Below are 17,069 nucleotides of genomic sequence, written 5' to 3' on the forward strand. Positions count from 1 at the left end.
GGTAAACCAGTGTAGATGTGGATTGTAGGATGACGTCATGCCTGGTGGTATCTGGACCAGCACAGAGGTGCAGGGATGAGGGAGGAGGATGAGGAACATCCTTCCTCCCCTGGGTCCTCTAGAACCTGTGCCCAATACCCTGCACTAGTTTTGCTCCCTTAGCTACCTAGTTCTGGTTATCTAAACATAGGGTGACTTCTGCTACGTTTTAACCTACATTAATGTCTAGCAGCTTATGTTACATGACCCATCCTGGGTAGACCTTAACAATGTGTGTTCACCTCATGTAGTCCTCCAACTAGAAACAATTCCATCCAGGTCTACCTTATCATGGCTATTCAGGAGCAGACGAGTGGCTCAGTCAACTCTATCAGTGGGAAACCCACACCAGCATGGGAGACACTCAAAATAGTTACATCCTGTAGATTTCAGCCCAACTAGCAGGCAGCTCCTCCCAAGAAGCCCCCTTCATCATGGTTGCCCCCGACCCCCAGGGCAATTGTTCTCATCTTATTGCTCTTTGGAACAGGACCTGAGCGTCATAACCTTCGAGATTCCTAAGCCTTAAAGGTTTCTTAAGCTTCCTGAAACTTCTGAGCTTCTTTCTTTCCTCCAGAAGGGAATGCTTCAATTCCAATGGATTCCCAACAGAACCCATGAATAAATAAACCAGAGGTCCCGAAACAACATTCATTCAGTCAATGTAACTAAAGCCAGAGCAAAGAACGTTCTTGCTAGTGCTGTCCTATGGATACCAAATGTCTCCCAAGGTCCCGTGCTAAGGGTGGGAGTGCTGTAGAGAATGGCGGTTGTTTCCCCAGCAGCACATCCTAAGGCCTAAGGTGTTCAGTGTGAAAAAGCCAGGATTCCTGCCCAACTTCCCGACCTCAAAGAAGAAGATACAAGAAACCCAGAGGGGAAAATAGCTAAACTTGCAAAAACCTACCCGCCACTTACAAAGTTGTGATTTACTTGAACAGAAGAAACCATATCTCCCACCTCCACCCCTTTACTTTGGCATTATCTCAAAATTTCAAACCACAAGTAAAGGCGCCCAGAGTGAGGCTACCGAAAACCGAGTTGAGCAAACAAAAATGTGTCATGAATATACACAGGAAACACAAGGGAGTCTGCAGCAAGCTGGGGTCAGCTAGTCTGCAGCAAGCTGGGTTCAGCTCTACCCCTCAGGCTGTTGCCCCCTCCCTTCTGCACAGAGTGGACCTGGCTTTGCAGACAGAATTCAACAAGTTGTGCCCCTCTAAGCATCCCTAACAAGCTCCCAGGGGAGTTAAGAAGGACTTCCTTCACCATCAGCCGTGTCTCTTCTATGCTGACATGAATGAGACATGAAGCTTGGGGAAGTGGAGAGAAGAGAGGCTCGCCTCGCAGAGTATGGTACTCACTGCTCTGCACATAAAGACCCATCCTAAATTCTAAGATCATGATAAACTGAAGAGAAAGAAGCAGACACACACTGAGCAGTCCTGGGGCTGAGCGGATTTACCTTGTGTCTAGCACTAAGAGAGGAATAGTCTCACACATTCAGTGCCACTGTCCTAGGAGAAGCTACAGCAGTGGCTCCAGTAGCGGATGTCCCACTAAGAGTTGGCTGCTCATCCTATCAAGAATAGCACTTGCTTAAGAACAGTGTACTGACTACCAATGGGACCTGGGATATACAACCACTCAACCCAGAGAACTGAGAACTATGACAGGATCTACAGGGATTATCTCAGGGCAAGCATCTCCTCTTCTGTGTGGCCAGTTCATGCCCACTGGGCTTGGGCCAAGTTGAGAGCAGCAAGGGATTCAGTGTGAGTGCCATAACGTAGCTACAACACATGCACATACATGGGGGATATCACAACAGATGCTCATTCTCTCAGCATTCTGGAAGGTGAGTATCTAGGGCCTAAGTGTCAGTGGGGAGTGCGCACACATAAACACACACACACACATACACACACACACACACACAAACACATACACACACACACACACAGAGAAAGAGAGAGAGAGAGAGGGAGAGAGAGAGAGAGAGAGAGAGAGAGAGAGAGAGAGAGAGAGAGAGAGAGAGAGAAAGAGAGATCTCCCCTTGTTTCTGCAGGATGCCACCACCCTTTGCTTGTGGACAAATCGTACATCCCTGCCTCTTTTGTCACATAGTGACCTCCTCTGCTTCCCATTCTTCTCATGGTCTCAGAAGTCAACAGCAATGGAGCAGGAGCCAACTCCAGTCCATATGTGATCAGCTTCACTCGGCTACAATGGGTAAGGACCTGCCTTCCAATCAATGACATACACAGACATTTTCATGTAAAGATGTCAACTCATCATTCTGGAAGGAGACAACAGGATCTTCACCAACTCTTCACCTAGCGCAAAGCCAGAACGGTACCCTTTTCTCTCAAGACTGCTTCTAGTTAGTTGAACTGCTATTAATTGCGCTAATCAGTTCCCTTACTGTCATAACAAAGTACCTGACAGAAGAACAAAGAGCCTGCCACTGTATATAAAGAAGCAGGCTGGAGTCAGCGACAGGCAGGCCATGAACCTCGCAGTCTGCCTCTGTGGCTCTATGGCTGCCAGCTTCTCCCCATGTCAAAGATGTTCCACACAAAATGTTCCTTCGCAAAATGTTTCCCACAACTGAGGTCTAACTGTTTAAACATGTGTGCCCTTTAAATGAGAATTTCTAGGAAGAAGCTGTCTGTGAAAGCTGACTGTCTGGTTAGAACTGCAGCGGTGAGGAGATGTTGGAATGTTGCTGATCCAGAGACTAGTTACCTGATAATTTTAGCCCCCAGAATTCTTTGCCTACCGTTTTGTCAAAACTAATCTATGTCATAGATTTAAAATAAAATCTTTTTGGGATCTATTAACTTAATAAATCCCTAGAAACCAACAATCCAAAAGCTAAGAATGTCATCAGATAGCATCGTAGGAACATAGAAAGGATCCCCCCAATTAGCTTTGACTGCCTTGCTTGTATGCCCACCAACGTATTTTGCATTTGCCTTGCATTATAACGTTTTTGGTTGTGTAAAACTATGAAACCTCGTGACACTGCATCCACACTGGGATAAGGGGTGACCTACATGGCTCCAGAATAAATCATCCTTAGTCCCTTAAGGTGAGAACTGTGTTTCTGTGTTTACAGTCTCTGAGGAGCATTTCACATTGAAACTATCCGAAAAAGGGAGGGGTGCACCAGAGGGAAGCAGGGACCATCCACTTCTGCCTGCAATGTTGAGAATCTTTGTCTGCTCTGTGAAGTTATGGGACTACAAGTTCCAATGTCTTTGCCACTCTTTTGTCTAATAATAAGATGTTATGAAGCAATGATCTTCATCATGGAAAAGAAGTGGGGAAGGATGGAGGACAGGAAGGAAGGGCAAAGAAAGGAAGTAGCAGGGATGGGGGTGGTGGGCAAAAATCTCAGAGAAGGCAAATCCAGACATCAAATATCAGACAAAGCTGCAGTTGTCCCAAATTCACACTCTCCCTCGACTCAGAAGCACAGCATCTTTTCTGCTATGACTTACTGTATGCTCCCTTCCTGAGGTTAAGACAAAGAGTGTGAAGGGCAAACCTTGGAGGTCAGACTCCAGTGAGAGGAGTATGGCTCCAATGAGTCAGAGTAGTAATCAGCCCCTAATGGAAACGCCAATAGCAGTACTGACACCCTGTCAAACAAGTCTGCAGAAGGACAGGAGTACTCTCATGGAAATCCAGAGAAGCCAGGAGACCTGTGCTGTCTGAGTCACACCAATACCCAGATTCCTCGAGAAAATGCGGAAATCCCAGAGCACACCAGGACAATCCTCACCAAACACAAGAGCCCTCTAGGTTTGGCACTGGGCTGTGGACAGGAGTCAAGGAGACTGAAGTCTTTTCTGAAGTGATAAGAATCTGCCTCCCACCGGGCCTAGTTAGACATTTAAAATGGAAATAATGGGGCATTTCCCACCCACTAAGTGGCTAATGGTCCTGCTAATCACCAGGTCTCCCTGAAGGGCCAATGTGAGCAGCTCAGACCTGACCCAGGGCTTCCAAAAATCCATACCTCTCTAGACATTTCCTGTAACACAGACTTTGCAACAAGGGAATTGAAAGGGAGGGAATGAATGGCTGGATTTGAACAAATAGGCCTTACATGCATCTATATAAATTCTCAGATAATAATAAAAGAGATTAAAAGAAAACACCTGGGTTTGGGGTTTGGCTCAGTGGTAGAGCACTTGCCAAGCAAGTGCAAGGTCCTAGGTTCGATCCCCAGCTCTGAAGAAAAAAAAAAGAAAAGAAAAGAAAAAGAAAACACTTCATTCAAGTCCCACTGCCTCCTTTGGTCAGCATTTTGCTCCAGGCTGGTGAGATGCTCAGCAAGTCAAGGCAATTGCTGCCAGACCTGAGGACCTGAGGTCCACATATGTGCAGCGGCAAGCTCACGCACACACACAATAATTAATTAATTAACTAATTAATTAACTAACTAATTAATTAAAGTAAATTACCAATTTTTAAGAAATAAAACATTATAAAGCTGTCGCTTGCATGAAAGGGTCTGCATTATTAGCTGACCCCTGACCCATTCTCTCTCAGGCTCACCAAAGAGAGGACCATGTGGGATTATCACCAACCAGTGCTTAGAACCTGACAGAATTCTTAGTGTGTCTGTCTGTTGAACGAAGGGCACCCTGGGCATGCAAAACACCACACAGGTCCAAGACAGAAGGGTGCCTCATGCACGTATGCAAAACCAAAATTCAGATGAGTTCACGAGAAACCATGAAATAACATACAGACCGCATTTTCAATCCTGAGCTTTCTCAGAATTAAAATTTGCCTGATTCTACCTAGTGTTTCCACTGAAAACCAGCAACAGCTTCTTGTCTTGTTCTCTTCCTTTCTACTCTATTTCTATTTTGTTTAATAAAAATTTTAAAAAATCCTAACTATTAGAGAAACACCATTTATCAAACAGGAATAAACAGGTGTCTCTTGTTAAACAAGATGGTTTTAATCTTGCTTGGTACGTTTAACCCTATTTGGGGGAGTTTTGTTGTTTTGTTATTGTTTTTGTTTTCAACTTAATGCACACTGTGGCATCATGGAACAAAGACTTGGGTGGAAATGCTGCGGGTTTGGAGTTTGCCCTTGAGAAGCCCCTACATTGTTAGGCAGAGGACACAATGGCTGTAGTCTACTTTGTTCTGAGAGGAAAGAAGGGAGCTCTCTGTGGAAATTACAAATACCTGTTTCTCTTTTATCTACTTGTCCCCAGATCCACTCACCCTGCCTTCCCTGCCAATATCCTGCTATGGAATTAAATAAATGAATACATACGTGTGTGTGGTTGCATAAGCATGGGAGGTCAGAGGTCAACCTTAGCTGTCTTCCTCAGTCACTGGCTCAACTCCCTACAGTGGTCAAGTTGACACACCTGGGAAGAGGAGATTGTAGCTCCTTGTTTTCTAATACTAATCCCCAAATTTGTTTGCAGGGGAAAGTCTGCCCCTAGCTTCTGGGAACCTGCCCACAGTTGGTGGTGGTGAATTGTGAATAAAGATGCTATCCTCCGATAGCTGGGAAGGAGAGACAGAGAGAGAGAGAGAGAGAGAGAGAGAGAGAGAGACGGGATTTAGGGTTCCCGGGCTTGGGTTCTGGAGCAAGCAGGAGAGAGAGGTCCCCATGCCTTAGTGGAGTGTGGAAGAGGGGAGACAGAGTTTGTCATGGAAGGGAAATAACTTGCAGAAGGGCAGAGCTGCCGTATAAAAGGGCTAATAGATCATGGCCCAGAGGGCTGCACCTTGGATTCAAGAACAGCCAAGATGAAGCATAGAAATTAATAAATAGTAACTTGGACTTATTGCTGGGAGATGGATTCTAACAGCATAGAGGGCAGGCAGCTGCCCAGCTATGGGCTGCCTTAGATATAGAGGCTGGGCTTGTTTCTTTCATTCGGGAACAGAAACCATTGATGTGAGTAACTCCACGTCGGGATTTATTAAATATATATATTTTTTTTTTTAGTACAGGGGACCTCAGCTGAGGATTTGCCTCCATTGCATTTGCTTGTGGACAGATCTCTGAGGCATCTTTTGGAATAATGATTGGTGTGTGTGAAGAGTTAAATTTCAAAAAGTTAGTCTCAAACAAAGTACAGACATGCCTGAGAGAATTTGAGATAGGGCTCACCATCCCAACTATCAGCTCCCAAGGACACTGGCCATCTGGAGCCACCCCCTCCCCTTCCTTCACTCCCTGAGGATGGGCATCCCCCTGCTGCAGTGAGATGAGTTGCCCTGCCCACATTGCTGAGATCCTAGATTACATGTATGCTTTGTTGATGTAACTCGATGCCAAAAGTAACTGTGCACCCTTTGTATTAGCCAATTATGTGTATCCACACGAAACCCCTGGTTTTCCCTATATAAGCTCCTGCCTAGAGAGGCTCGGGGCTTGACTCAATCTCCTGTATGGGATAAGTGTCAGCCCGAGATCTCATAAATAAAACTGCCTCTTGCTGATTACATCAAGACCGGCTACTCGTGTTTCTGGGTGTACCCCAACCCGTGACTGGAGTGAGAGTCTCCCCAAGTGTGGGGGTCTTTCATTGGGACCTTGTCCGGGATAGGAGTGAGACCCCCGGAGACTCGAATGCCTCTTGGAGGTACGTTGGAGTGAGTGTTGAAAGCGGCTGTGTGTGTGTGTGTGTGTGTGTGTGTGTGTGTGTGTGTATGTTGTGTATTATGTACTGTACATTGTGCCATGGTCTAGGTTTAATTTGAGTGTACTCGGGTGGATGGGCTTCCCACCCCGAATTTGAGTGCACTCGAGTGGATATGCTTTCCACCCTGTATTTGAGAGTACTTGGGCCGATGGGTTTCCCGCCCCGGACAGATGCCTGTGAGTAGGTACTGGGTTCCTATTCCGAATAGCCATTTTCTTTTTTTAGATAGCGGAAGTGGGGATGCCTCAGCTCTGGGAGACGTTACAAGAGCCAAATATTGTTGGGAGAACCCGGCGACTGACAGTCAAAAAGATCTGACTGTGACTTGACTTCGGAGGTTGTGTTCGGCTGCCTCTTTAAGTATAGGCATGGACAAGTGTGCTTAGATGTGTTAGTGTCTGTTGTCTGTATTCTGTTTCTGTGTTTAGTATTCCAGAAGCAGCTAAAGTTCAGCTGCAGTTTGGACCAGGTACTGAAGGTACCAGGCATCTGTGCAAATTGGTTATAGGATGCTTTGTCTTGGTCTTGTTTGTCTGGTTTGTTTTCTGTGGTATTGTGGAGTGTCTTTTTGGCTTTTGTTTTGTTTTTGGACTTGGACTGACAACTGTGTTTGAAATCTTGGACTGATGACTGTGTTTGAAATAATGAAACTGTTTGCTGTATTTGTCAAGGAGTTTTACTTGGTCCTCTTGGTGCTTAATTAAAAGTTAATGTCCCGCGCGCGACTTTCCACCGGCAAGAAGCACGCGAGACATAGAAATTCTTGCTATGAGTGATACTTTATTCCTATCTCATGGAGAAAGCCCCGCGCAACAGCTAGGCGCGCCTATTTAACCCTCGGGCATGCATCCACGCCTGATTGGTTGTTTACTCATGATCTCATCAGGCACGCCCCGGAATGGGCAAAGACCTGGCAGGAAGGCACTCTTGCACATGCGCACAGTTAACTTCCTGATGGGGGGCCAGCTGGCGCAGCGAAGGCTGGCGCCATCTTGACTGACTTGGCCTTCCACGTGGGGCGCAGTGGAAGCCAGCGCCATCTAATGGTCGTGCATGTTATTGTGGCCCTCTACATAGGGTTATTTGCATAACAAGCATCCAATCAAGCCATAACTCTCCCATAAGCAATAGGCATCATACCTCCCCCTTTCTACTTAATTATCCACGTAGGGGTTACAGAAACATATCCCTTCATAATGATTTAGTTAAAAGCATGGGACACTATTGATGTGCAATTAATTGCTATTCATAATGGGATAAAACAGAAGCCAACATGATTGAGTCTATTGTTGCTGGGAGCTGAAGATTTCCCTTCCATTTAATAAAAGGTGATAAATATGATTTTAACACAAGACTAGAAACCCCAACAAAGCCTTTAGTTTATATTTGTTTCAGTATTTCCAGATCATTCTCTGTGATACACAGGAACCCCAGAGGAGGAGAATTGTGTGGAGTCACTGACACACACTCAACAAAGGATTGGTTTTTCACAATAAGGAGATATATCCTGTCCTCTGAGAGTTGGCCCCAGGACTCCCAATGATTTAAAAGTCCTCAGGTTCCTTAAATAAAATGACACTGCATTTGGATATAACCTATGAAAGCCTCTTGTATACTCTAGTCATATTTATGTGTGTGTTTGTGGGCGTGTGTTCATAGATACATGTAAGTTCAGAGGATGGCGGAGTGTAGAGCGTGTTCTGCTCCTTCACTACCTACTATATTCCCTTGTGACAGGGTCCCTTGCTGAACCTGAGGTGAGGCTCACTCTCAGGAAGCCCCCGTCTTCCTCCTGTTCCCATACCAAGCACTGGTGTTTGCAAGTGTGACTACTCACTTGGCTTTACCCCTGTGCTGTCTCCCCAGATCCTCCTACATTTTAAATAATCTCTGAATTATTTTTGTACTTAATGAAATGAAATCATGAGGGACTATTAATTAGGAGATGACAAGAAAAATGGTTTGTTTGTGTTCAGTACAGATATGGTATTTTAAAAACCACTTATATTAGTTCCTTGATAACTTTGTACATTATATAATGATAGAATTTACTTCTCTCTTCTCTTCCTAACTCCTCCCAGATCCATCCACACCTAATCCTTTTTCCCAAATTCAAGCTCTCTTTCTCCCCTCTGTAATAACCTACTGAAGTCATTTATGCTGCCCATAAATTCATGGGCATTGGACAAGCCACTACAGACTGGCCAGCTTATCACCAGCTATATCTGTGCAGAAAACTGACTCTCCCTTTCCTGTCAGCTAGGGCTGAGGAATAGTGGTCCTGTCGTGTATAGAAGACACTGTTTTGTTCTGGTTCTCACTAACATCTGTATCTTATATTTTCACTCCCTCATCCTTGAGGGTTCCTAAGACTCAACTCCTTCCCTTTTTGCCCCTCTTTGTGAGTCTGGGTACATGCTTGTGTGTCTATATTATAGATGTACCATTTTACATTCAATCAACACATGGTTGGGGGGCGTCTTTACAATTGACTGCTGACAGTATCTCACCCCAAACAAAATGCTGCAATGCAGACATGGTGTAGGTCAGTACCAGAAAGAAATAGGAGATGCTGAGAAACCTACCCATTTGTTTCTAGTGTGAGGTGAAGTTTAGACCTCTGACACAACTTTCTGGCCCTACCCTATGGTTTAAGAAACACATTGTCCCAGTACAATGTTCAAAGGTGGGACTATGAAAAGCAATGGACCCTGTGTGCTGTAATCAATGAGTTCATCTGTTGATGGATGTGTATGAAGGTGGCGGGAAACTAGGAGATAGGATATTAAGGGATTTGGTCATTTGGAACATGTCTTGGAGGGTGTTTTTTTGTCCTTGGTCTCTTCCTGTGTTGATGCTTCTTGGATGTCAGTGAGGTTAGCAATTGAGTTCTATCGTGCCTCTTTCATGGTCATGTGACCATGGACCGAAACCTATGAAACCATGAACTAAAATAAGTTTGTTTACTATGTGAGTTGCTAGGCAACTTGTAAGTGTGATGAATGAGATTAACTTCAAAGTGTCCAAAAGTGATGCTGACCATACCAGGTCAGGTCTGGATTTGATGTAGGAAGACCCATGACTTAATCCTTTAAACTCTTTGTCTGGATGCTGCACGGTAAGAGAAGACCCAATGTTTCCCAAGTGGTTTTATCCAGACGATTCTGCCAATGTATCTGTTGTCTTAGCAAATCAAGAACCTCCTGTTTCCCGCTCTGGTCCTTCTCCTGATTTCACTTCTGTGTTTTTAATAGACTTCGATATCGTATGAACTAGTGGGAAATGAGTACTAAAAAAGGGAAGGAAGCTATAAATTTTGCTGTAAATTCATTAAATTACACAATTAAAATAAATGGATTTTTAAGTATGTAAATTATACTTCAATAAGGCTGCAGAAAAGGCTTGGATAACTATGATGCTTGTCGTGTGATTTGCTATTTGTCATAGTTCCTGTGACATTGATATTAATAGTAGTGGGTTTTATTACAGATGAATCAGACACCAGTGTAACCATCAGGGAGAACACTCCATTTTGTCAGGGAAAAAAAATCAAGTCAAATTCATTGGCCTTCTTGGTGAGGGTTTTCTGGTCACAGTTGAGTTGGCTAGAAGTTGGACAGCTATTAGGGGAGAGCAAAGATGGAGAGAACACAATGTTTACGGGGATAACTGAAGGTTGTGCTCATGAAAGGGGCTGAGTTTCATAGAGTGCAATTGCAGAAGCTCTAGTGGCTGATGGAGCTGAGGCCTAAGAGCCTTGCAAGACTGCCATTATAAATTTTGTGATGTCATGGCCGAGTGTGAGATAAGGCTAGATGAAGTTAAAAAATTTTGATTTCTTTGGAAATTAATTTGTGTCACAGGATATTTTTCTGGAAGCTATGTTAGGAGAGGATGTTTTGCTGAAGGAGACACATGAGAAGGCATATGATATTTAGCTAGAGCACATTCTTGAAGGGGGACAGGATGTTTATGGAGAACATAAATGTAATCCCACAGAGAGGGACAGGACATTTTTACATTGCTACACCTTGCAAGGATTCGATTGTCTTTGCTGGTCTTATTTCGTAATGAGAAATGCACAAAAGAACCTGTGCTATTCGGGCTGCTTCTGGCTGCTTCTGCTGCTTCTTGTTGGTTTATTAGAGCCTTGAGGTCTCTGCCAGATCAAGGCACTGCTACTGATTTGTGTTTTGCATTTGCTATTGGACCACACTGCACCATGAAGATTGAAGTTACCCCAAAGAATTACTTCTAAATAGGTCCACAACTCTCTCCCTTTTCCTATCAACTTTCTCTCTCTGCTACCTCTGGTTGGTGGGCTAGAAGGTTTAAAAACCCTAAATAAAGTAGGTTTTGAAAAAATCTAAGCATACAGATAGATTCATGGGTTTTGAGAAGGGCTATGTCTCCTGCTGAGAGGAGATGATATGTAGGTTGTGACTTTTTGGTTCTGTGGTCTACTGTAACCCATTAAATGGCCAGTGACTGACTGTCTCCCAGTAAGTGTAGCACACACTAAAACGCTTTTGCTTGGCATTGGGAGCTTTAGAATGTATTCATTTCTTGTCACATATCCTCGCGTATTCATGTTGGTGACAGTAGTTACTCTTCAGTTCTGCCATACAGGGAAGTGTGTCTATACACTGAGAGAAGAGAATGGCTGGTGGTGAGTATGTAGCATGGAATAAGAGAAACTTTACAGTGCTGGGTCTCTCTCTCTCTCTTTTTTTTTCCCAATTTGACAATCTGGAGTCAACTGAGAAGAGAGAACAATTCAAGAACTGCCTCCGTTAGATGAGACTTTGGGTAAGTCAATGGAACATTTTCTTTATTAATGATTATGTGGGAGGGCCCACCATTGTGGGCAAGTTAATCAGTAGTCATGTATAAAAAGAATAGCCTTTTAGGCTGTAAGAAATAGTAATGGAGCAAGCCATGGGGAGTGTGACAGTTTGAATAAGAAAGGCTCCCACAGTCATATATTTGAATATTTAGTTAACAGGGAGTGACAGTATTTTCAAGGATTAGAAGGATTAAGAGGTGTGCCTCATTTGAGGAAGTGGGTGTGTCGACAAGGGTGGGTTTGCTTTTTCAAGAGACCCATGCTTTCCCAGACTTTCTGTCTCTCTCTCTCTCTCTCTCTCTCTCTCTCTCTCTCTCTCTCTCTCTCTCTCTCTCTCTCTCTCTCTCGTTGCTTACAGAGCAGTAGCTCTCTATTGCTCCAGTTTTATGCTCCCTGCCATCAGCAGACTTCTGAAAATGTAAGGTAGCCTCCAATTAAATGCTTTCACTTATAGTAGTTGCCTTGACCATGGTTGTCTCTTCACAGCAACAGAACAATGACTGAGACAGGGAGCAAGCCAACAGGCAGTGCTCCTTGTTACCATTTCAAGCTCCTGTTCTGGTTTCCCTCAGTGATGGTCTGTAACCTGTAAATCAAATAACCCTTTCCTACCCAAGTTAGTTTTGATCATGGCATTCATCACAGAGAGAAGGAAGCAAACTAGAACTTCACAGGTCAGTATATGAGCAAGTCTTACCTTTAAATTAAAACAAAGTGTCTATACTTTTCTATTTATGGTTATGAGGTAAGAGTCTGTGGCTCTACTAGACTCACTGTTTCTATAAGAAATTGTCTTACTTAGGGTTCCTATTTTTGTAAGGAAACATCATGACCAAAAGTGCACGTTAGGAAGGAAAAGGTTTATTCAGCTTACACTTCTACATTGCTGCTCATCAGCAAAGGAAGTTGGGACAGGAACTCAAACAGGACAGGATTCTGGAGGCAGGAACTGAGGCATTGTCTATGTAGTGGCACTGCTTACTATCTTGCTCATCATGTCTTGCTTAGCTTGTTTTCTTATAGAACCCGGACCACCAGCCTAGGAATGGTGCCACTCACAGTGGGCTGGGCCCTCCCCAACCAATAACTAAGAAAATGCCCTACACTTAGATCTTATGGAGGCCTGTTCTCAAATGAGGCACCCTCTTCTCTGATTACTCTAGCTTGTGTCAAGTTGTCATAAAATCATGGTGGTGGTTAGAATGTGATTGTCCCATGGGAAGGGTGGCACAAGTAGGAGGTGTGGCCTTGTGGGAGTAGGTGTGGCGTTGTTGGAGGAAGCATATCACTGTGGGGGTTATATGCTTCTTCTCCAGCACTATGTCTATCTAGAAGCTTCCATGGTTCCTGCCTTGATGAAAATACAATGAAAATCTGAACCTGAAAGCCTGCCCTAATTAAATGTTGTTCCTTGGGGTTGAGGATTTAGCTCAGTGGTAGAGTGCTTGCCTAGGAAGTGCAAGGCCCTGGGTTCGTTCCCCATTTCCAAAAGAAAAGAACCCAAAAAAACAATGTTGTCCCTTATAAGTTGCCTTGGTCATGGTGTCTTTTCGCAGCAATGAAACCGTCAGACAACCAGCCAGTATAAAAACTCCCAAATAGCAGAAATAATCAATGATAGAAAGTATTTTCAAGTCCTGCAGTGAGAAACTTATTCTTGAGAGAAGAAACAGCAATGAATGAGTCCAAGATAAGGTTGATTCCAAAGACAGTCTTGTAGTGTAGATGTGGCTCAGGTAGACCCCATGGAGTGCACAGGGGCTTCTAAGGAGGAGAGAGCTACATGGTCAGGAACCACAAAGCATTTTAAAGTCAGGGCAAATGGCATAGGAAAGAGCTCAGCACCTCTGCATTGGAGGCACCAGCAAGATTTTCCTGAGGATAAGCTTACATGTGAATAAAAGACGGGAACTTCCTGAGGCTAGATAGGGTAAAAGGGCCCACAGGTATGTAGGAAGCCATCCAGTCGAAGAAGAGCCAGGCAAGACAAGCCAGTGCAGGAGCTCTTTGAGGTTATCTAGGGGCATTGAGAAGTGACGTCAAAAAATATTACAGGATGCAACAGAGTCTAACAGTGCACAGGGAAGCTATACACAGGATTTAGGTAACACCTGACATAAACTCACGGCATCCTCATGTTCTTTTTTAAATTACATTTTAATGATCATACAAAATAATGGGCTTTATGATACTTTCAGGAATCGATAGATATAAACTGAGTTTAGCATTCACTACTCTTGAGTTATCCTCGTCAAAATGTCCTCTGGGGAAGCCTCCACCTCACATCCACCTTCTGAAATGATGGCTTGGCTGTTCTTTAAGGAACCAAAGAGACCAATATGGATGTGGCCCAAGTTTAACTCATTCTAGACCCTTTCTGTTCTTCCTGGGTCTCCTGCTTCACTTTTTGAGAACTCCATCTTGGAATTCCTTCGTCCCTCAGTGTCCTCGACTCCCCCATGTGTTCTTTAGTCTTTCTTCCACATCACCATCAATTTAATCTTTCTTACCCTCATCCTGGTCTCTTCTCTGCATGGGAAGGTTGGATATATTTAAAAAGATGACTTTAGGGGCCTGGAGAGATAACCAATGGATTAAGAGTTCGTCTGCTTTGAAAGAGGACTTGGATTTGTTCTTTGAGCTCATGTCCAATGGCTCCCAACCACCTTTCATTTCAACTCCAGGGGACCTGACTATTCTTGTCTCTGTGGTCTCCTGTATTCATGCCCTTCCCCTAACCACATAATTAAAAATAATACATCTTCAGATGAGAAACAGGTTTCATTAGGTTTTGTTAGTCAAACAATCCCAGATCTTCTCTGATTCTGAGTCTGCTTGGATCAGTTTATTGGATTTCCCCTTGAGTTCCAAGACCACCTCCCTGTTACCTGCCACTCTTTCCCCAACTGGCTGTTTCTCCCTCAAACTTCACTTCAGAGAGTCTATCTATTTCTGGCCCTTCTCCACTGCTTCCTAAACATCATTTTTTTTCCCTGTGCCATCCCTGCTCCTCTAAGCCTGATCTCAAGTTTTTTTCTCTCCCTAAAGACCAGACCAGCTCTGTCCTGTTTGTTTTAGCCTATGTGAGAATAGACTTACTATTCACAGCCTTGACCTTTCAGGCTTCCTCTCCATGTTCCATCCACCACAGTCAGTCTCCTCCAAAGTGTTCACACACAAAAGGTCACATCACACATTTTAATTTTAGAGCAAAAACACATTCCACAGGAAAAGATCCTGGGGTTGTCAAAGGCCCTTGTGTATCTGAAACACAGAAAAACAAACATTTTCCCCCAATCCTATAAATTCCCCATCCATGTCCCGCACACTTTGTGAATTTCACCTTTACGGATCTTTTCCATCAGATTATAGACATAGATGTGGACGTCACAGTCAAACTTGATGAAGTACACGGAAGGCTTTGCAAGAACTTGGTAAACGACTTTGCTGATCTTTTTGGACCCGTCACTTCTGGTGAACTGCACACATTGCCCTGTTAAGATGTCGCTGTCAACATCTGAGTTTACCTCTACTGGAGTAATCTCTGGAATGATATGGAGGTTACCTTCTGTGTAATCATCCAGGATCTGGTAGATGTATAGGACAGGATCTTTCTCATAGGTGATGTAAAACCAGTCCTTCATTATCGGCACCTGGGCTAGGACCACCTCCCTCCAGTTATCCCTAGAGCTATGTTTTCCCTCAAATTTATGCTCCAAAACTCGGCCAACCATGGCACTTGCGAGATGGGCTTCTTTCACTTGAGGAAACACTACTTTGTGAGTCAAGATCTTATGTTTTAATATCCTCTCATCACTGTGAAGTGCCAGTCCATAGACACAATCAATTCCATCATACTTGACCAGATAGAGGGAGGGACTGGTTGGCAGTTGATCTAGAATGATGGCCTTCCATTGGGTGATGGGGTCATCACATTTCTTCCATCCATGAGAAAATCTGCAGCCCACAATTGTCCCCAGGGCCTGGGGAGAAGGACTCCTCCTCCTCTGCTTCTGGAAGGATGGTGTGCTCATCCTCCTCAGAGAAATCCTCTTCTTCTTGGCTGAAGACCTAGTGTGGTAGGCCAAGGCACTCCTTGTCCACTGTCTTGTGGCTATCATTCTGTGTTCAGGCTTCATACTTTCCCATGGCCTGGGTTTGAAGAGCTCACCTGCTTAAACCACACACAGTGCTGTTGCCTCTGTCATATGAGTGCCTGCAAGAATGATTGGGGAGGGGTGGGGGAGGGCGCTCAACCAATTCTCTTGTCCAAGAGAACTTTGGAAAAGGTGAGGAAGGCAATGATAAACAGTTTTAGCATCTGAATCTAATTCTGTCATAATCAGAAGTTCGTAGGAGGGCTGGGCAATGGTGGAGCACACCTTTAATTCTAGCACTCAAGAGGCAGAAGGAGGCAGACCTCTGTGAGATGAAGGCCAGGCTGGTCTACAGAATTAGTTCCATTGTAGCTAAAGCTACCCACATAAAAACCCTCTCCCAAAAATCAAAATCTAAAGTTCAAAGGGAAATGAAAAAAAATGGTTCTCTACAGCTCAGAATAACATATTCAGACACAATTCTTCAGCCCGAGGCACTTTGCCTCTGCTGAGGAACATCTTGAATGCCTAGGTCAGTGAGGGATTAAGTATCCCTGTCCCCACTTTAATCAAGCAGAAAAGAGAAAGGATAGCAAAGGAGCCAGAAGGGTGGCAACACCCCTCTTCTACCCTCTAAATATGAGCTATGTGGCAACATCCACAAGTATCTGCCCAGAGACAATGCACACCAGTCCACTGGCTTTCTGTACTGTGCATCTTGACTGAGTCCCAGGTTTATTCCGCGATGCTGTTGCATCTTCAACCACAACAAGAGTCTTTTGTGTAGGCAAAAACAGCCATTTAGAAATAATATCTCCTGGGGTTGGGATTTAACTCAGTGGTAGAGCAGTTGCCTAGCAAGCACAAGGCCCTGGGTTCGGTCCTCAGCTCCGAAAAAAAACAACAAGAACAACAACAACAACAAAAAAAAAAAAAAAGAAAGAAAGAAAACAAAATACAAAAAAAACAAAAAAAAAACCAAAAAAAAAAAAAAAAAAACAAAGAAATACTATCTCCTAAAATGCACAGGCACAGAGAGGACTTTGAGATTTTAGTAGAGTTATGAATTAGATATTGTTATCAAAGTATAATAAACTCCGGAGACTGACTAGCCTAGACCATCCGCCTAGCTCTCAAACGTGGAAGACATTAGAACATAAGGTTACTTGCTGTACGAGGGAAAACTTTTAGCTTTCTGGGATACAAGGGTCCCAGTTATCTTCATAAACACATTTACCGAAAGAAAATATCCTAGTCGTCCAGATTCTGTCTTCTGAAACAGGTCAGGCACCAAAAGGCTGTTGAACAGTTGTGGGGTTCAGGAGCTGAACTGGCTTTCACACAAAGCTGCGAAGATAGTGAACCCACCTTCAAGGTCATCTAGCGCCTCCAA

The 17,069-nt window shown here is 44.0% G+C and overlaps 1 pseudogene; it reads right to left on the reverse strand.

The window, feature by feature from the left end:
- Positions 1 to 14,825: 14,825 nt before the first annotated feature.
- On the reverse strand, positions 14,826 to 15,790 carry LOC134484401 (Y-linked testis-specific protein 1-like; annotated as a pseudogene).
- Positions 15,791 to 17,069: the final 1,279 nt, after the last annotated feature.

Source organism: Rattus norvegicus, chromosome Y (assembly GCF_021556685.1).
Source record: "Rattus norvegicus strain SHRSP/BbbUtx chromosome Y, alternate assembly SHRSP_T2T, whole genome shotgun sequence".
Taxonomy (NCBI): Eukaryota; Metazoa; Chordata; class Mammalia; order Rodentia; family Muridae; genus Rattus; species Rattus norvegicus.